Source organism: Haliotis cracherodii, unplaced genomic scaffold, assembly GCF_022045235.1.
Source record: "Haliotis cracherodii isolate W230 unplaced genomic scaffold, xgHalCrac1.p SCAF_1, whole genome shotgun sequence".
Classification (NCBI taxonomy): Eukaryota; Metazoa; Mollusca; class Gastropoda; order Lepetellida; family Haliotidae; genus Haliotis; species Haliotis cracherodii.
In genome coordinates this window covers 47,381,002-47,401,345 of record NW_027266264.1, presented here as the reverse complement: position 1 = coordinate 47,401,345, position 20,344 = coordinate 47,381,002, and the positions used below count along the sequence as shown (strand labels likewise).

Genomic DNA, 20,344 nt, shown 5'->3' with positions numbered 1-20,344 from the left:
TATCATGTTGTATCCTGCATCAGCCGTTTTCTCTATTTACAGTTCCTTAATATATTCCTTTTATTTCCGTCAGTGATCAGCATATATCCCATTGGTTCCTTTGCATTGACCAGGGCATAATACCAGGGGAAGTACGGGCTTGGAGTGAAGGTTTTCAAATGTAAGAAAAAAACGTTAATATCCAGGACTTTGGTAGTAAATAACTGGCCATATGAGACACACTTCTGAAGATCCTTGTGTACATGTTTGTCTCAGTTTTAGAAGAAGATTACATTGGCTCTAAAGTTACCATTATGCTGACTGTCCTTTACTGAGAAGAAGTGCTATGCCTTATTCCTACCTTTCTTGGGGTGTCATACGACTATTGCTTGGAGATTGTTTGATCAAAGGTACAACATTCATGGCATCATTGAAGCTTTCAAAAAGATTTATGGTAGACACGATGAGCACATTTCCAAGTTTTACGCATCGGTAACGAAAATGGTGTCAGGTGTGATTCCCTATTTTGACTTGTACCACATGTTTTTCATGTAAACAGTTGACTTGCCTTTGGGTGTGTTTATGACGGATGCCAACTGTGGGGCAGAATACACTCACCTTTTCGAGTACACCAGGTATCATCACTCTTTGATAGAGATTCATAAACGCATGCTCATGAAGTACTCGGGATTGTACAATCGATGCTGGTTTTTTTCAGATATTTCTTATGATTATGGAAAATCTTTTGTCGCTTTTATTTGGCAAAAGTGTTGTTATAAATACAAATACGTTCAACTTAGGTTTTGGTCATGACACCTACGGTAATACGACACTGTGTTGTAATAAATGAAGGGGAGAAAATGTATGTGGCGACAAGCACTTGCCTCAAAGTACATATACAATAGGATTCATGGGTAAATTGGCGCAGTGATAACAACATATAATTTCTTCTGGATTAATACCTCATTTATTCGATAATAGTTCAAATAAATGTTGGTTAGTTCCATCATCTAATTAACACATTTTTATAATTGTTTCAGAATCGTTCCGTTGGACTTTTCAGCAATATTTCCGACTACATCTATCCATTTTTTCTCTCCTGTAAATTGCCTTGTTCTCCTTCTTGTTGCCTATCTGTTTCAAACCACGGACAGTCATAACTTTAATTGTGTTAACGTTTTAAACTGTCTATATCAATTAGATTTTCAAAGATAAAGGCTGTTTCTGAGACTTTATCTATTACAGTTGAAGTCAGTGTAGAGTTTCAACTGGTATCATGATAAAATATAGACGCGTTTCATTTATTGGTCGTCGATTTGGGAATCGAAAAACCAAAATGAACACTTTATAAACAAAAAACCGTTTTCACTTCTATTCGTATCTCAATGAACCGTAGAATATAAACAATCAATCCTTATAAACAAATTCACTAAAAGTGTTACTAATAAATGTCAGAAGTAATCATCAAAATATGCTGATCATATGCGAATACAACTGATGGTGTTTGAATATGTAGATAACATACGATGAAAACTATTTGCAAACACTCAATCTACAATACCTAAGGCGTGTATCTATGTTATAGCCTATTCTTGGATACACATTGAAAGCAGGTGAACTGAACAAATTCTTACACGATTTAAATGAACCCAGAGTCCACTCTTCATGGCCTCACCTAAACATTTCAGTTGATTTCTACATCTTTCATGATTTATCATAATCATAAATAGCTCTTGTCAGTAAATGATGTCACACTAGGACAAACCATGTGACGTGAGCATAACAATGTTAATGTTAATACAATGTTACATGACGTATATAGAATTCTTGTACGAGGCATGGCCAACATAGTTTCATTGAGTTATGGAAACAGAAATCTGCCTGTTTGGTCAGTCAAATGTCTTTATGTATTTAGATACACGTAACAGTACACTGTAACAGTAACGGTAACAGCCAAGTTGACATAAAAGTGAAATAACACATTAGGTCATTAGTTTATGAGGTTAAACTCATAAACTGCATCAAAATGTAAAAATGAAATGTAGGTTATGTAATGACTTTAATGAGACTGTCCAACACATTGTCAGTGGATGCCCAGCTTTGGCACAAACACAGTATCTTAAACGACATAATGGTGTAGCTCGATCATTTTATTACCGTCTTCGCCATGCTTGTGGTTTTGACACAGAGGTCCACCCATAGTACGACCCAGAATATGTAGAGGGCGTCGTGGAAAATGATAAATAAAAAAATCTTTGGAATAGGCCCATTTACAGCCTTGTACGTATCCAGGCCAAAAAACCTGATCTTGTCCTTTTTGATAAATCCAATGAAATCATTTATATCATTGAATTTTCAGTCCCCTTTGATACTAATGTGATTGACAAGATTGAGGAAAAACATGGCAAATATGCGGACCTCGCTTTCAAAATGTCACGCTTGCATCCCAAGCACCATGTTGTCCGACTCCTGATTGTTCTCGGTGCGTTAGGTTTGGTACCTCCCAATCTGTTGACTGACATTGGGAGAGTACCAGAGTTTGCTACAAGGAATACAGCCCTTCTGATAATCTGGGTAATGCAGAAGACTGCAGTGTTGGGGAGTCTTCACATTCTCCGAAAAGTTCTGGGTGGGTTTGACTAGGCAGCGCTTCCTGGGAGAAGTCCCATTCGCTGTCTTGGCTGCATGTAGATGGGGCAAGGGCCCTGAGCTGATGACGAGTCTAACCAGTCTGACTGTGCCAGGATCATCCAAACCCTCTTTGCTGCATTTTTTATTTTATTCTGTAAATAATAATAATAATAATAATAATAATAATAATAATAATAATAATAATAATATTAATAGATGTTTAAAGCGCCTAATATTCAACCAATGCTGCCCAGTGGTGCTGTTACGTAAATGTGTTGAAAAAGCAGAGGACTGGAATAAACAATTATAACGTGATAGCCCCATGAAAAAGTTTTGTTTTCAAATATCTCCTCAATTCACCAAGGGACCGTTACAATAATGTAATTATCTCTGATCATCGATTATGTGGTAGGACGCTACAGCTGCACACATATGCTGAATGCGTTCCCGTTACATCCACGTCCACCTTCCACATTCGAGTGTTGATGTAAGACCAATCTGTTGTTCAAGCTCCGCGGAACTCATCGCTGCAAAATAAAAAATAACACCATTAAAGAATACATGGCAGTCGATGATCGAAGCGTAATAGTGCCACAGTCTTTTTTCATGAAAGTATTATCTACGTAGATTATACTTACATCTACGTAAATGATACGTAATCTACGTAGAAGATACATAATCTTCTTAGAAGATACTTCAATGTCCGTATGAGATATTTTAATTGAAGTATCGTTACGACCCTGGTTGGATACTAGTTTATACTAACATTAAGATTTAGATAAAGGTGATTACTTAATTACTGCAAATTTAATTAAGTTTTCGGCCTTTTCCGTATGTTTACAACATACTGAGATTATTTCAATTGCCAAACTGTCAGCGCTAAAACAAAAACACAAACTGCAGAATTGTACTGTCAGTGCTTCATAGGATGATGACCAGTATATATTGTTTGATAGTTTTTATAATTTGAGAGATTTTCATCCCTTCACATTCACGTTTTACTTCTATTTCCGGTAACGGAGAAATCATGAGAATCAACATATTCGAGGGGTTAACATATATTATCGCTAATATTTTGAATAATGACCTATAGTTGTTTGTTTGCTAATTTGGACTTTGGAGAACAGTTTGTCGTCTCGTGTCTTTATTTCGGTTGTAAGAGAGTGTGGCGTGTGCCAGTAACTTCGACTTATTGAAATGAAGATTTACTTTATGCAATGTTCAGAAAGGTAGAAAGTCAAACAAATAGGTCATTATCAAATATATCAGAGGTTATATAAAACTGACCCGGAACTGGTGTCGATAACTCGAGAAAATATTGTTACCCAAGTCGATAATTTGATTGTAGATGATACTTTTTTCTACGCACATTGTTATCTTCTACGTAGATGTGAGTAGTATCATCTGCATAGATGAAAGTATCATCTACGTAAATGTAACTATCATGATGATATTTGTTTAGACTGTGGCACTAATACGCAGCCAGTCGATGGCTGGTACTCAGGTAAATGGACAAGCAAAAACAAAAGTTTAATGGTTCAACACAATTCAAAGACCTTTAATGGACTTTATATCCAATACCTGTACTGGAAATTATCACTCACCGATTCTTTGAACGTCACGTTGACGCCCCCTACTTGTAGGCTTTTCAGACATCGGGGGATTGAACAGAACACGGAAACTGTCAAAACAGATCATGAACATAAGTTACAATCAAACTGGTAAATCCTTATACATGTTTCGTATTTAGTTTAACGCACTTCATATGTAAGATGTTCATTCCATCCATTCCATTCCATTTTGCTTCATCTGTACGTTAATTCTGACCACTTTTCTTTGCAACACGCTCCATTACAACATTTTGCTGCATCTGTACGTTAATTCTGACCAATTTTCTTTGCAACACGCTACAATACAACATTTTGCTTCATCTGTACGTTAATTCTGACCACTTTTTCCTGCAACACGCTACAATACAACATTTTGCTTCATCTGTACGTTAATTCTGACCCCCTTTTCCTGCAACACGCTACAATACAACATTTTGCTGCATCTGTACGTTAATTCTGACCACTTTTCCCTGCAACACGCTACAATACAACATTTGGCTGCATATGTACGTTAATTCTGAACAATTTTTCCTGCAACACGCTCCATTATAACATGTTGCTGCATATGTACGTTAATTCTGACCACTTTTCTCTGCAACACGCTCCATTACAACATGTTGCTGCATCTGTACGTTAATTCTGACCACTTTTCTCTGCAACACGCTCCATTACAACATGTTGCTGCATCAGTACGTTAATTCTGACCACTTTTCTCTGCAACACGCTACAATAGAACATTTTGCTGCATCTGTACGTTAATTCTGACCACTTTTCTCTGCAACACGCTCCATTAGAACATTTTGCTGCATCTGTACGTTAATTCTGACCACTTTTCTCTGCAACACGCTACAATACAACATTTTGCTGCATCTGTACGTTAATTCTGACCACTTTTCTTTGCAACACGCTACAATACAACATTTGGCTGCATCTGTACGTTAATTCTGACCACTTTTCTCTGCAACACGCTACAATACAACATTTGGCTGCATATGTACGTTAATTCTGACCACTTTTCCCTGCAACACGCTCCATTACAACATTTGGCTGCATCTGTACGTTAATTCTGACCACTTTTCTCTGCAACCCGCTCCATTACAACATTTTGCTGCATATGTACGTTAATTCTGACCACTTTTCCCTGCAACACTCTCCATTACAACATGTTGCTGCATCTGTACGTTAATTCTGACCACTTTTCTCTGCAACACGCTCCATTACAACATTTTGCTGCATATGTACGTTAATTCTGACCACTTTTCCCTGCAACACTCTCCATTACAACATGTTGCTGCATCTGTACGTTAATTCTGATCACTTTTCCTGCAACACGCTACAATACAACATTTTGCTGCATCTGTACGTTAATTCTGACCACTTTTCTTTGCAACACGCTACAATACAACATGTTGCTGCATCTGTACGTTAATTCTGACCTCTTTTCCCTGCAACACTCTCCATTACAACATGTTGCTGCATCTGTACGTTAATTCTGACCACTTGTCTCTGTAACACGCTACAGTACAACATTTTGCTGCATCTGTACGTTAATTCTGACCACTTTTCTTTGCAACACGCCCCATTACAACATTTGGCTGCATCTGTACGTTAATTCTGACCAATTTTCTTTGCAATACGCTTATATTACAACAATTAGCTGCACCTGTACCTTACCTCTCACCACCTTTCTCTACAACACAGGATCTGGCTCTCTGTCTCTGGTATTCTTTTTCCAGTTTTTCTACCTGCATCTTTGTGTATAACCTCCAGTCACTGTTATCATCCTTCCACTGCCAGACAATGTGTGGTTTCGCTTTTGTCACCATAGCCAGCTTTGTTTCCTTGTTATCTGCGCGATAGGTGTACGTTAAAGGTGCACCCTTTTTCTGCCTTATATGATTAGTGATTGACTCTTATCTATAAACTAGGAAACGACATTTTTAATCCTATCAACATTAACTTACCATTACTATTGTCAGGAACAGTTGTTGCTGGTGATTCCGGTGATGCTAAGGCTCCTGCTGGACCACCACCGTGCTCCAAACTGCACATATACATATATGCACACATATATGCCTGGTACACACATGTTAAGGAAATCAATGGTCACAACGATTGGATAAAGATATTCATAAAATCCTTACCGGATTTCTAAGTCAAATCTGCCATCGCATCCAAAGTTGTACGAACTGATGTGACCATTATCCCATCTCACCTTATAAATAAAATGAAAAAGTGACTAAATCGTAAAGATATCACTGTGTTTGTATGAGCATAAGTTGTACCCTATAAATCAAATGCTACAGCATGTGGTTTCAAGAGTGACATAGATAAAAAGAAATATGCAAAATTTACAAAAGTTACAAAATAATGTTTTAAGGAGTGAAAACTTATATAATGTTCTACTATAAATACTTTAGCGAAGTTTTGTTTTATGTATTGTGGCTGAAATGTGAATGAAATACAACATTACAAATTCACGTACCTTTACTTTCCCATCCCCGCGCGCTCGTATGACAATTCCAAATGCGCCTGGTCCACCATCCTCATTTCCATATGACCAGTCGATTCCTGTCAAATAAATTGGAGTACAGTGCCTCATTCATTCGTTCGGTCGTTCGTTCGTTCGTTCGTTCGCTCGTTCATTCATTCATTCATTTAGAAGGTGGGTCTCTTTATATTTTCTTTACAACATCCAGTATGAATATATGATATCAGAATATTACACTATGACGATACCTCTTTTGACTTTAACACCTATCTCTATGAGTTCTGCAGGTGAAAGTTGCCTTGCTTTGTCAATCAAGAGAACTTCATACATTTCATCATATCCATATCTATACTGATAGACTCGGTCGCCATTCAAGTCCCATTCCACCCACAGTAGCTCTGAAATTACAATGTGGATTTACGTCTTCATAGAATGTGACTCTATATTGTTCGTGCTATCTGTACGCAAGTGTCTTCAATGTTATTCTTTTTTTTTTCTTTTGAATTAACAAGATATGTATAATTGAATGCAATTAATAAAATGTAATATTACCTGTGGGCGTCGGTTCGAAAAACCATTACAAGGTAAGATCAATTTCTACCTGGTGATCATTATTATACAGGTACATAACGTTTTCACATAAACGTACGGGGATCATTCGCATGATTAATAATGGTCCCGGGTCCCTCGACATCTTCGTCCTGTCTATTCCAGTCAGGTCCTCGTCGTACTCTGGACCCAAGGGGAGGTAACCCATCGCGTTCTAACACGTTGTCAAAATCACTCGGACCATCATCAGGAAGAAGTCCCCGCCCTTCCAGCTTGTCTTGCACAGCTTGAATAACGAATTAGTGTTGATACAAACTATGTGTCAGAAGGATCGGCAAATATTCATCGCAACTCTACAAAGTGAAAAGAGACATTATTACAGTTACATATAAGCAAATAAATGAATTTTGGAGGGATACAATCTATTGGCGATAATCGATTAATACTTCAAGTCATCAGTAACTGTGCTGGCAATTTCCTGATACATCTATTTTCACTTTATTGTAAGTGACGATCCGTGTTAGAATAGGTCTCCAGTAACCCATGCTTGCCGTAAAAGGCGACTATGCTTGTCGAAAGAGGCGACTAACGGGATTGGGTGGTCAGGTACGCTTACTTGGTTGTTGCATATAATCGTATCCCAATTTAGTAGATCGATGCTCATGGTGTCAATCACTGGATTCTCTGGTCAAAACCCGATTATTTACAAAGCACCGTCATATATCTGGATTCTGGAATGCTTGCAGCGTTAAACAAAAAACGAACAAACAAATGTAAGTGCGTCACCTTAACAGTTTTTGTATAAAGCAAACGGCTTGGAATATTCAGACGAACAAACCTTCTCTTCTTTACTCATGTCAGCTGTAAGTGCTTCAGTGACTGTTTCGTTGTACTGAGATGAGTTGTCTCCGTCATAGATTGCCAAACAGGACAGTATTTGAGCAATGGTCGTCTGAAAAGGGTGCTACACTTACACTGTATTGTAAACAAATATGTCATTCTGATATACATGTGTTATAAGGTGGTGCTTATAATGTACACAGTTTTTGTAGACATTAAGATTATCTCCAAACAGGTAAATCACTAGATCATAGAAGTCGATCTATACTAGCCACAACAAGAAACTGTGCACATAGGGATCAAAATATATATTGGAACTTCATGTGTACACGAATACAGATGTAAACACACTAATTAGTTGATTGAACTGAACACATATGCGTGTGCTGGTTATGGGCCGGGAAGGCGAAAATCAATCCCTCAGAGTTAGAAATTACGTTCGCCTTCCCGGTCATCACAAAAATTCTTATTATGGCAGACGATCGCCTTCCCGGTACTTGTTAATTACAAAGAAAACACCAATGAAATGAGGACACTATTTAATCTGGGCAACAAAGTCAATATATAACAAGTATAGTATAACATATCATATATCATGCATGCATTTGAAGATGTATATAGTCATACATTTTATCATTTATGTAATAATTCCCAGTGCAGTAGATCTGCCACATCGTCCGTGTAGTCCATTGTTGTCGTCAATTGGTTCAACAGATCTTCTTTCAAGGCACGGAGTCTAGAGTCAATCACTCGGTATTTTCTCTTCCAAACAGGTGCTCTTGGGTGAGCGCCTAGCTGCTCAACCCTCACTTCTGTTAGAGATTGTTCACGTTTCAGAAGATTCACTACCTCGAAGATGTTAGGGTGAGTCTTCTGGGCGCTCTTGTTCAGGTGATGATGCCTCAATTTTAACAATTTTAGTAGATTATCTCTTTCTTTATTTTTCCGTCTCACGAGTTCAATCGAAGTTAGTAATCACATTCTCCGAGTTCAATTTTTTTTATCTCTTTCTTCAATTTTCCGTCTCACAACACCCCAGCGTCCTCAGTGTATAAGTGTCCGTTGTATACATAACGAGTGTACACATCACTGATCTTTTCATTCGCCTTCCCGGTCCCCAGTCCCTTACTCCTCCATTCGCCTTTCCGGTACTACTGGTAAATAGATTTTCGACATACGTTTCTCGACGTCAGTGGTTTCGGTATGTTTTGTACACGTCCATCTCGATAAACTGCGGGGAGCACATGAATGCCGGATTTCCCGTAGTGACGGACGTTGACGTATCTACAGACGTCATGGGGAGTGTTATGCTCAAGCCTGTCTTATGGAGAGGAATCGCTTTGGGGGTGGTTCCGTGATGATTTGGGGTGGGATAAGTGCACGCCAGAAAACCCCTTTAGTTGTTCTTCAGGGCAATTTGGCAGGTGTGGGTTACAAAGTTCAAATTCCAAGACTAGTGGCAATTCCAACATGATAATGCCCGTCCTCACACAGCTAGGGTTGCTGTGGCTTATCTTCAAAAGCAATATGTTCAAGTAGCGCTTGGGCATGCACATTCACCGTCTCTCTCCCCTATAGTGCATGTGTGGTATGAAATGGAGCGACGTCTACGCCGTGTACCAAATCCGTCAGATAACGTTGTGATTTGGAGTTGCAGAGTATATGGCAAGCCATTCTATAGGCCCTCCGTGCCCATTTGATAGACTCTATGCGTCGGCGATGCACTGTTATCGCTGCTCATGATAATCATACCCGCTATTGAGTTTGTAACATTGTTGCCTGACCCCTGCCCCGCATTTGGACGTCAATGTCATGAACATTAAAGATGCTTTTCTACCGTTTTCTTATTATATCAAGATCCATCTATTACAATTTACATGGACACTTTTCATCGAGTGTTTTTTTCAAATTTTAAAAAGAATTTTAACAATGCCGAGTTTCTTTTTGTGGGTTGTACTGTACTATTCAAACAACTTTGGTACAGACGGTTGAGACACCTTATTGAGAACAAAGTCCTGCCTGATAATGTTATGTCAGATGTAATAGATGACAAGAAAAATTAAGCTTAACTCGAGGATCACCAACCGGTTGTCTTATTCCGCCCGATTTGTTATTCCCTGTAAGTATACCCGATCAATGACAACTGATATTCATAAACACGGACAGTATTTTGATATCTTAGTTGGATATCCGAACAACAAACCGCAATGCTTTCATCTTTATTGAAGAAATACTGACATGCAAAGAATTATTTATGATATACTTTTGCAAGTTGCTTGTGACTTTAAACAGTTACCAGAAAGATACCAACAGTTCCTCGTTCTTATCTCAATTCAAAGCAAACCTGGTTTTAGTTTATGAGGATCTACAGAATCAATTCGGCCTTTTCACAAAGGTTGGATCGTAGGAAAGCACATTTGTAGCATATATACAAAAGAGAAGGGAACATTTGTACACACATCTTTCGAAAAACCAAATCTGCGGCGTTGAAAAACAAAAAAAGACTGCTTGAATGAAATACAAAAATGAAAACAAACTGGGTGTAAGAATATGTGTCTTGAAACAACACATTTTGTGCTACATCATAAGCCATACTTATATTTGTTATACGTTTAAATATCCCCAACATGTCATTGTTTGTGTAAATACAAGATAGCAAAATAGTATACAATGTCGAAAGACGACTATTTTTAAAGGACTCATGTCTTGCATCAGAGTGGTCAGGTCGCGAGAAACACATTTACGCAAACAAAACTCAATCTAAGCACAACATTGTAAACATCGATATGTCACATAAATATTACGTTTCTATCCTAAATCTGTGTGGATTAAAATAGACTAAATCATTGATAGCATCAGAGTAATAGGGATTTTACCATTATCATCTAGACGCGACGGTCATATGACTGATAATGCGGACGATACTGACCATTATTTAATTACCCGGTTAAGTTCTTTTGTAATCTCAGAACAAGTGACTAACAGATGATGAAAATGCGAACGTTTGATCAACTTCCTACTATACAGATAATGGGGACATCGGATTCCTGGGATGTTAAGGGAACATGTGGCAGATGCACTGCATATGTGGCAATCTAGGGGCGATTCAAGTCGAGGTTCTAAGTTATGACACTTTTACTGCCATGATCGCTGACAAAGGAGGGTTCAGATTAACCCAGCTTCGCCTTGATTGTGACCCTTGGCTTCTCAGCATTAATATTGTGGCGGTGCTTGTGGGTTTCACAAATGTGGTAAACGACCTTTTCTCCTACGTTTTAAGATTGGAGTCAATTTAAATATTACTTTCCTACCTGCTCACCCATTCGTTCATGTTTGGTCACAAAAGGCTAAAATACAATACGTTCAATAAGAAGTTGTCATCACTACTTTATAGCGTAGTACTACCGTACCACGTAGTAAGATCTTTTGTTTTACCTGTAACCTGTTGTAACTGCACACACTGCTGATGCCCTTCCCTTCTATGAGCTCTTGCTTTCCAAGTTTCGCCAAGGAGCACATGTATTGCTGAAGGAAAACAATGATCGTACATGCGCATGTATTTGAATTGCCATCTGAGTTATCGAAACAAGCATTCACAATAATCAAGCTGTATTCCTCTTACTGATATGAATGTGCTTGATATGATAGGGATCAAATATGCGAGTGTTCTAGAGCTTTTTACCTTTAAGGTATTCACTGTATAATGGGGCACTTCCGGTTAAATCTACTACAATTACAAAATACATACCCCTGTTTGGTGATTTCGAGCGGGTGAAGGGGGATGTAGATAATAGTATAGATTATGTTTAATAATTTTCAACATTGTCCATTATACAGGGGATACCTTAACATGACGTTTGTAATGTAACTATAATCATCTGTAGAAACGTTATTGTAGCTTAAATTGTCAGTGTGGGCCCAAAACAATTACCACACATGAAGATGTAGCTCTATGAAATACATATTATACATGAAATTGTCGAACATTTGCATTCTCATGTTGTAAGGCTATCCGTAAAAAGTTGCTTAATCTCCATATTATGACGCTGAATTGGTGAAACAACCATTACGGACACCAGTTATAAAGATAAAGATAATCGTAAAGATAATGAGGGGCATTACCGAAAAAAGATTTATACCTTATCGGCTCTCCCTACAGGTACCCATGTTACTGGGTATACAACGCTCTTGTGTTCTGCCATGTTTTTAGTCAGCCGAAGAAGCTGAACCCTGAGCTGTAAATATATGGACAAGATATGGAAAGTAACAATAGCATTCTTTACTATTTACACAGTGATGCCGAACGAAAGTTCAACGCTATCAAGCAAATAGCGATAAACAATGCAATGATCTTTTATGCTTACAGAGTAATCGGGCACAACAGAATCCTGCCCTTCTCGTTGATCCTCTTCTGTAGAATAACCATCTGTCATGAAGATGATTCTGGGCTTTAACGTGTGAATCCCGAAAGGGTGTAGAATACAACCTGTCAGAACATTAAAAGATTTACTATTTTCCTTTTTTATGTCAATGACATAAACATTTCAAAACCCTTCAAACATCTGTAACTTAATTAGGTCAAAACACAAAAGAAAAACCGCAAATAATCAATAAAAGTCGTATATTGTTTACCAAGCAGACACTAAAAATGTATTCAAACTATGCACACGTGTATCAGGGACACACCCACATAAAAACATGATATAAGATGGTATGTATCTACCTCTCCCTTCGATGGATGCCACGGATACCACGAGACCTTCAAACAGTGGGCTGAACCCGCCGAGTACCAGGTTATCTGAGGCATGATGAATGGGAATTTATTGAAGTTAAACTGAGTATTTTCATACTTGTGGAGAACATTTAGTTTTTGCAGTCAGAATGAATTTGGCGTCTATTGCAATTAATATGTTTTACTTACGTTGTGAGGAGAATATTTCATAAGGAGGAAATAAAGTGGACATTACCACACGTATTCATCCTCATTTACGTGCCCATTCTTTGTACATTGAATGCATTAAATGTAATCAAGCAATAATAATAATAATAATAATAATAATAATAATAATAATAATAGCACAACACCGATTAGCGTTAAAACCTGTTACCTGTTAAAACTTGTATTATTTACATTCATCATAAAATGCTTCTTCAGCAAAAAGGTAAAATTTTGATCTGTTCTCCTTTGTGATACAAACGTAAGGCATTTAAGGAGGACTTTTTAAGTAATTCTCTGTTAATATGAAATCAATAATTCCTGTTGAGCAAATATAGTTGTCGATTGAAGTGGGTCTTTAAAAGTAAAACAAAAGTAATTTATGGCACATATTCGATATTTGATTAATGGTTGGTTGGTTGGTTGGTTGGTTGGTTGGTTGGTTTGTTGTTTAACGCCACACTCAGCAATATTCCAGCAATATGACGGCGGTCTGTAAATAATCGAGTCTGGACCAGACAATCCAGTGACATATCATGAGCATCGATCCACGCAATTGGGATCGATGACATACATCAACCAAGTCAGAGAGCCTGACCACCCGATCCCGTTAGTCACCTTTTACGACAATCATTGTCGCCTTTTACGGCAAGCATGGGTTGCTGAAGACCTATTATATCCCGGAATCTTCACGGGTCTGTTTGATTAATGAGTAGTGACCATATGTCATGCTTATAAGTCATGACACAATATTCTTTAATTATACATATACATAACTATGACATACTAATACAATTATTCAAGGTACCAGAGACCAAACTTAACTAATGCCCCTTCCCCTTTTTCGTAATGGTGTTTCTATTCTACTAAGGTCATGTCATCGATCACGCACTCGTAACGATCTGGGTAAAAATTGGTCATCAGTTACCCATCATTGTCGTAAGATGCAACTAACGAGATCGGTTGATCAGGCTCGTTGACTCGGTTGATGCAAGTCATCGTATCCCAATTACGTGGAACGATGTCAATTACTGGATTATCTGGTCCAGACTCCATTATTTACAGACCGCCGTCGCATAGTTTGAATATTGTTGAATGCGGCATTATACAACAAACAAACAACGATCGTGCATTCTACCTATTGCATCCCGGACAGCACCATAGTCGTTGGTAAGATCTTGAACCACAGACGCGTCTCCACCAACTTTCACCACTCCAAGGTTCTCCTCCAGTCCAAACCGTTCAGCCATTGTCTCTATACCTGCAATAGTTAACAGTGGGCGTGGAAGTGTGGTCCGTTATTCAAAACAATTAATACATATGCTAATTTTATTTAGTAAATTTTTTTGCTGATGTAATAATAGTATATCGCAATATGTACCATCGATGAAGTTGTAGGCGATCTTCTTGAGTTGCTCCAGACCCTGGGCCCCTATACTTTCAGAGACATCAATGCACAAGACAGTTGATACGGAGTCCGTTCGCGGTGGCGATGGCTTTGCTGGATTGAAAAAAACCACCGAAATAGCACTTGGAACGATGGGACAAGCTCTTACAAAAAAACAAAACCAACATTTGTTGCTTAGTTTTGAGAATATTAATGTGACTCTCTGACGTGGAAACAATTATATATGCATGTCATGTGGAATATACTGTTATTGTTTGTATCACTAAGCAAGAGAAAGAGTGATTTGAACATCGTAATATTGCAATCGAAAATCCTGCCAAAACTCCATACCAGGTTCTAAAGCTAGCGCTGTGGATGCCGTTAACCGTGTCCATCCATCCGGATTGATGTTTAGAACTCTGAGAACTTCCCTGGCCTTTAAATAATTCTCTGTTATATGAAAAACAATCAACCACAGTGAGCAAAAAAGTTTGTTGATCAACGTAAGCCTTTGGAAGTAAAAGAAAAGTTATTCAAAAAACATATTTGATAAATGAATTTTGACCATACATCATGCTTATAAGTCATACCACAATATACATTCATGAAATAACTATTATTCTCGGAATATGTTAAGCATATTTAAGCAATTGCTTCACTTACTGCTGATGATTTCACTTGGTGATTGGCTTTGTTCAAAGCACTTGTCACTGAAATACATGATAAAATACCTCATTTATTACAAAGCAATCTATTTTCTGGTTGGTATTAACTTATTCTGTGTTATTTTAGGTCCTTTGACTTGAAGCGTGGTTCACGACGATAGCCACAGTCTTTCTTGCCACTATACAGTTACATCATTAAAAACTATTCAACTACTCTCTCACATAGCATTGAGGTTCATGTATATCCTGTTTAAAGTAGTTCCACCTGTGACGTTCCGTCGTGATACTGCATAAGTAAATTATATATCTGTTGTAAGATGATGACAAAGGAACCCTATGGAGTAAAACAAGGGGCTATCAAGTCTAAACGTTGTTTGCTTCATGTGTAACTGTGGACGCAGTGTACAAACTAAGTATGTCAATGTTGTATTTTGGGTTATTTGTCTTCATATATTTAGTTTCTATTTATACTGAACGAGGTGTGGTGAAACGTTGCGTTTCAGATTATTGTACATATAAAACGACGAACATGCACTTTTGTGTGGCTGCTTGCACTCGGACTTACACCTATGGCGGTTTTATAGTGTCATCCTTCTGAGATACCACACCATGGTTTAAGATGAATGCCCCATTCATTCGGATACACTATACTGACCCCAAGCTAGCCAGTCGTTATTTTATTTCCTTAACGCCTAGCGCCAGGCAGGGTAAGAGGGAGAATTATCTTAAGATTTGAGTAATAGCATTCATGCGTATTTGTGTGTGTGTCTGTCTATCTGTCTGAGTGTATTATAGAATATGTACTTACACCGCCGCATTGACAAGGGATGCGTCCTGCTCATGTTGTTGTTCAACACCTGCTCCTTCGCATGCACTACGCTGATCAAAGGTACACCCGTACCCACATGTTTGACCATTTGGCTGCTCTGCTTGTACATGTGACTTTTGGTCTTTAGTATTACTGGTATTTCCTTCTTGATCTGAGAGAGTGTTTAGTGAAACATTTTGTTCCCCGTTAATGTCCAAAGCTATTTTCTGTACTACATTCTTAATGTGGGCACAATCCTTCAAGATTGCATTGTTCACAACATTTTCAAGATTTCTGAAGTGGCAGAATATGTTTTGATCCATTCGTCTTTCAAATTCTTGGAGTTGCCGATGACTTCCTGTTGCAATAAGGGTTGACAATAATATTTCAATTGATGAAGGAAAACATTGTTGTATTTTTACAGCGGAATGAAGCCAAATCAGAATACAAAAACAAGCTAACGTACCTGGTGTTTCTTGCTTGATCTCGCTATCAACTTGTCGTTTAGTTTCATCATTTCTGAAGTTATTAAATACGAGTAAGTAACTAAGGATTTATAAAACATATCGTTAACTCGAACTTGAAGGGGTGATTCTAAATTTAAAATGATAGTTTGAAAGACACTTCATTTAAATTCGTATACACACATTTAAATACATATTTTCAAAAGAAATTAATTTCTTACTCGTCTAATAGGACATCAACAGTAAACTGCGGTAGCATTGTACTTCCTCCATGAAGAAGTATTTTGAATTTTTGTACAACTGTTCTTTTATCTGCGACCATCTTTTTCTCAGACTCAAGTTGTTTATGTCCGAATACAAACGTGTAATCACTGAGAATGTAGAGTAGCTCGGCGTCATATTCATCTTTAGTTTCATTAACAAAACGATGCAACCGGGTAAAGGCTGCTTCTCCTAGTTGTCTTGCTACTTCACAGTTCATACATGATGTCTGTACTTTCCATTTTGTGGAGCGAGTGTGATTCTGATCTCCCCCCTCGGCTTTCCAGACGACCCGTAATATAGGCACACAGGGACCAATATCTGCAAACAGGAATACACCGACCACTGCATTCAATAAAGATGTTGTGTTCACGTGGTTCCAGATGTGTTATGTGACAAGGTAACGTTATGTGTATCGTTATCAATGTGTTTAACATAATCCTCAACATCCAAGGGTAAATTGCACCAAAATGAGATGATGAGTTAAAACGCATTGAACCATTTGTGCAGGCTACCTAGGGAACATATCGCATTTTATCATTGTTACCTGAACCAACATTCAAGGCTTTCCAGAAAATCGTGGTGATGATTAGGTCATAAGTAAGTTCTTTTTCTTTTCTGTTTTTTTCTGTTCTTGACATTGAGCAATGGTGTTGTGTTGACTGGCACTGGTCATGTCATCAAACCTTCGGTCTCAACCTTCATCAAACAGACATATCTGGCGCTGAAGGTGTCTAATTCTAAGGTCTCTAAGGTCTGTATTTGTCTAAAATGATAGACAGTTGAGGATAGAAAGAGTCATCACTTTGTCTCCGTTGTTAGTAGGAACGCCGATTACGCAGTTTTGCCTGATATATTTTAACCATCAACTCATCAACACAGGTGACTAAGATCACTATTGCAGCTAGTGCTTTTTAGTCATCAGACTTCGCTCATCGTTCTAATGCTGGCTGGTGCAAGGATTCGCTACGTGTATGTGTGCGGAGTTGTTAGTCTGTGACATTCGCCTAAGGAATAACACGCTTTGGTGTTTACGTTATCTTACAATGTAAACCTCGAATACACGTAATTATTACAGGTACGAGGAGGAACACAATGCATACTTTACCCTGGACTGAGGAAGAACCGGTCACATAAAACAGCCGTCTCACTATAAACCTGTGATAATAATCCTCAACAACGCCTATGTCTCTTGCCACTCACGACGGAGGACAACCAGGAAGTAGTGTTCAGCTGTATTGTACAATGTACATTGCCCCAGAAAGCTTGTGATAGTGATATGAAATGCTCGTGTGAACATGAAAGAAGTAGGGTATTTGGCTGCTTTCGTGCAACAGAAGAAAATCATGTTTTGTTAGTTCAACATCAGTTCCATTTATAGCATGGGTATATAAGGCAGACAAGGGTGTATGAGGAACATTCTACCATGAATTTGGAATTTACTCGATTCTGATTGGTCAATCAGAGGCTATTAAATCACAATAACCCCCCTCTGATTGAAACAGCTCGTTTGACGGTCACATCATCGCGGAATCTAATATTCATACAATAGTACTATTTTCAGTCATTGTCGGTAGGCATATTTAAATAATAATATCTACAATTACAGGTTACAAAATGCACAGATACGGTTACTACAATATTCAAAGGATGTGTGGCAATACATTTCGTCCAGGTAACCACGACAGAAATCAACAAAGGGAATGTATTTACATTTTGGAGACAACAGAGAGCTTGGAATTTTGGCGCTTTTCTATATACGACTGTGATGTCATATCTTTTGCGTCACAATGAGCGATATGACGTCATAATGGTGACGCGCGATGGGGTGCGAAAGCCTTGCAAAGCTTGCTTTGTTTTCTTTAGGGATGCCCACCTCATGTTAGCTTACCAAGTTGCCGTGCTTATATGCTTTCAATGCCTTGTCATATGTTCGAGTGAAGTATTACGGTGTAAACAAACTGCTTGAGTATATACAGCACAATATTTTGTTCGGCGATTCCGTAATTCAGATCAACAACCCACTCAAAACACCTTGCCGCTTCACTCAGTATATTTGCTAACACCAAAGAGTTCGCGTTTTATTTAGTCATGGTAGAATGGAGATATACATACTGTGTTTTCAATGTAAAGCTAGGTTACCTGTAGATTTAACCGCGCTAAATTTAACATTTGAAACCTCACGCTGCGCGTTCGGTTCCAAATTCAATTTAGCGGGGTTAAATCTACAGGTAACCTAGCTCTACATTGAATACAGAGCATGTTTATCTCCTAATTCTAACATGATAAAGAAGAGCATCTAACGGATTTTCATTAACATACATGTAGGTCCGTGCATTGAATAGTTAAGGAGGTCATCCATGAAAGGTATATCTAGATCTCCAAAGGTACATATATTGACTGCTAGAACAAGTTGATACTGTTCATGTTACAGCGAATAGAACAGACAAATCAGTTCATTCTACCTTAAGAAAATGTAAACAAGAAGAGCTAACCATTTCGACTAGTTAGGAACCGTTTCATTTCTCAATGATTATAATTATGCATCTTCTGATATCTGTGCGATATCAACATATGAAAGGTTATGTCACATTGAATATTTTACCTGATCCCGCAGCCTCGTGAAACGAAAACAAATTTTCCTTCCCTCAATCAGCCCTCAAATGTATGTCAATTGTGTCTTTCTTCCTGGTTCACCTGTACCAGTGTACAGTACAGTCTCATCAGGACATAATCCAAACCCCGGCGTAATAGGGAACAACCCAGTGGAGGTATGTCACGTAAACCTCTCATGCCTTTCAGTCCATGTGATATCATCGCGTCATTTAAAGCAATCTTGACGCAAATATATTTCGAATCGTAGAAATAAATGCACAGTGAACTTCATATACTGTCTTGTTGTAATGCTTCTGGAACAATTTACTGTGTATACTATTTCATGAAGTATGTAAAATCCCCAAGTATGACTTTTGTATCCGAAGGTAATGCAATACTGCAGGTGTAACAAAAGTAGGTCACCAGTGGTGACTGTCAGGGTGTCGTTCAGTGTGACTGTCGGGCGTGTTTTGGTGTAGCGTTTCCATATGCCAGTGAGTCACCGAATTCACCGAACATATGCTGAAGTTAAGGCATGGTTTTGTTCTCCACAATTAATAGAATCATTCGGCTTCCTGAATGCATACGTGCAGAATGTTGATCCCCGGATGTAGTTTGACATGTTGAACAAGGAAAATCATTTAGACTCTCAATGTCTCCATGTCTCAAAACACAAAAGTGAAATAAGAGTACGAGGTCCCCGTTGATCCGATCGCCGATAGGCTGCAATGTGCACAATATTGCACCTGACAGGTCATCTTTCATTACAGTCATGTGATTTTAGCCGGGGTGACCAAAATGTTTGATTAAACCATTTTGTGTTGTGGTTTGTGTGTGTAGTTTCTCTTTTTGCCTTATAAGTAACTACAAAGGCATATACCTGCATTTACTTACAATAAAAGTTGTTGTTTGCAGTTGGTTTGTAAATATTATGATCAGGATAAATCCTAATTATATCTGAATTAAAGTTATATCCAGTAATATTCCAGCTATACAACGACGATCTGTAAATAATAGAGTCTGGCCAGGACACACATGTGCCCTTAAGAGTGAGCCCCGCCAACGATGTTGGGGTGAGATGACATGTAATCAACCAGGTCACCGATATAGTCGCCTCATACGATAAAA

The 20,344-nt window shown here is 38.2% G+C and overlaps 1 pseudogene; it reads right to left on the bottom strand.

Annotated features, from left to right (window-relative positions):
- Window positions 1–2,845: 2,845 nt before the first annotated feature.
- On the bottom strand, window positions 2,846–17,818 carry LOC139464913 (uncharacterized; annotated as a pseudogene).
- Between the last annotated feature and the right edge of the window lie 2,526 nt (window positions 17,819–20,344).